Raw genomic sequence first — 2,350 nt, forward strand, 5'->3', positions numbered from 1 at the left:
ACAGTCCCCCGCAGTGCTTTTTAACCCCTGCAGCCCTGGGAGCTTTCAAGTATTAGAGGGGAAGAGGAGATCCGGCGCCAGATCACAGGCACTGTAAAGGATGCACAGATATACCACAACATAGCGAAGATCCTGGCCTCGCGGGGCATCATCCGTAGCCAACAACAAGTGGTGAATAAGCTGAAAGGGCTAAAAAAACAGTTTAACCGCATCCATGACCACAACCGGAACAAAAGTGGGGCTGCAAGGCGCGACTGGATGTTTTATGAGCAATGTGCATCACTTTTTGGCAACACTGTGCTCAGTCACCCCATCTGCCTGTCATTCTCCAGCTCTGCCTTTTCCTCACCCTTTGTGGTTGCTGATGAGAGTGAGTCCATCATGGAAAGTACCCAATGTGGGCAATCAACATCATCCCCCATACTATTTGCAGATGACCCTATCCACCCCGATCTGGACTCATCCGCCAACCCGATTGACGACAGTATACCCGGCAACAGTGCGGATTCTGTGACTGTCCAGGAAATAGATGTGGGTGCAGCACTCCAGGCAAATCCCCCTGTGATGCGCACCAATAGTAAGTATTTGTCCTTGCTTAGAATCATTTTTGTTCAAAACACCCGCATTCCAATAAACATGAATTCTGCACTATACGCCACCATAATCGCCCGCCATAAAGTTTACTGTCACAGAGTGTATCTAGTGCAGGTGGGAGGAGGCCACAAACATGTACGATCAAATCACTGCTTTTTCTTATATGCCCTTTTTTCTTCTTACTCCCCTTGCAGTATATATAGTTCAGAAGAAAGAGATTTACAGAAGACTCTTGTGTGGGTGCACTCTTGTTTATGTTAGTTAGTATGAAAGTATTAAAACATAACTTTTATTAACTCATTACTCTAAGAAAAGATCCACACTTATATAATCACCACAATCCCTAAAATTAGGAAAATGCAAGCACTGTTAGGAAATTGGAAATGTTCTGGTTAGTCTATTTTAGTAGACTTCAGGAGGGATGTAGACACTCAGGTTCTACATCCTGATCCTATCCCACCAGCACAAGCTGAGCTTGTATTAATGAGACCTCCAAGAGGCATTGAACCAAATTGATGTCGAAAGATATGGATCCCAATTGGTATTGACCAATTGGGATCTATTAGGAATGGGGGGAGACGGTACTTAGAGGAAACAACACAGATCAGAAGAATAAAATAAGAGAAATGATTCAGGGAGAATATGGTGATCCTGCTGTTGGCTAGGAGTCGAGGAGGTCACGAATTACAACACTGAGTATTCTCTGGGGGTCACCCTCTCAGATACTGACCCAGCCCACCACCGTTTAGCTTCCAAGATCGGACGAGATCGGGCTCTATCGGTGGGGTATGGTAGTAATTTCTAGGGCCTGCTATAGCCGACTCACCAATGAGAGTGCACCTAAGGAAGGTATAAAAGAGAAACAGAAAACGGGGCGGATCTGCTGTCTATGTTAGGCACAGGGTAACCTGTGGATCATGGATGAGAGTCCGTAGATATATACAGTTGGGAAGAAAAAGGGAGAAAGGAAAAGAAAAGAGAAGAAAAAGGGAAAAAGGGAAAGCTGATTAGAGGTTGAGTCGAATGTCAGCTAGGTATAAGAGCAGAGATTTGAATCGAAAATTGGAAATGTTTGGGAAAAAAAAAAAAAAACCCCATTGACTGAGGTGTGCTGCAACAATGTCTTCAAAAACAACCATATGTATAGCTTACAGCATAAATATTATATTGTTCAAGAAAGATATTGATGTAATAATCCTGCCTAGATCTCTGGACCATACAATATGGTATAAGGATGTTTAGGATATCTCACAATTTAGAGTATGTACAAAAATACTCCTGTTAACAGTATACCAGGTAAGGGGGGTAGACAGACCCCTGCTGATACTTCGTAGTTAGAAAAGAGTTAATTAATTGGCTACATAAAAAGAAGGTTATAAAGTGACATTGATATTTGTAATAGTAATTATAATGCTGTGACAATGAATTGGTAGAAAGTTGTTGGAAATAACAGTCACTGCCCAGATCCCTGGGATGCCCTAATTGGGGTGAAGAAAAATGCCAACTGCTGTATAGACTCAAAAGGAGAAAAAACAATGGAGAAAAAAACAAAAGAAAAAAAGGAAACAAAAGACAGGAAAAACGACAAAAACACAAAAGGGTACCGGTCCCTGCCCAGGTCCCTGGGACAGTCACTAGGTTGCAAAAATGCAAGATGTACTCCCCAGGTCCTCGGTTCCTATTATGGTGATTAGTATTGGAATGCTGTGGTAGGTAACGCTGACATGGGGTAGGTCATGCTGGAAAACGCGTTTCA

The 2,350-nt window shown here is 42.8% G+C and overlaps 1 pseudogene; it reads right to left on the bottom strand.

Annotated features, from left to right (window-relative positions):
* Positions 1 to 1,275: 1,275 nt before the first annotated feature.
* Positions 1,276 to 1,394, bottom strand: LOC134937229 (5S ribosomal RNA; annotated as a pseudogene).
* Positions 1,395 to 2,350: the final 956 nt, after the last annotated feature.

This window comes from Pseudophryne corroboree, chromosome 6 (assembly GCF_028390025.1).
Source record: "Pseudophryne corroboree isolate aPseCor3 chromosome 6, aPseCor3.hap2, whole genome shotgun sequence".
Classification (NCBI taxonomy): Eukaryota; Metazoa; Chordata; class Amphibia; order Anura; family Myobatrachidae; genus Pseudophryne; species Pseudophryne corroboree.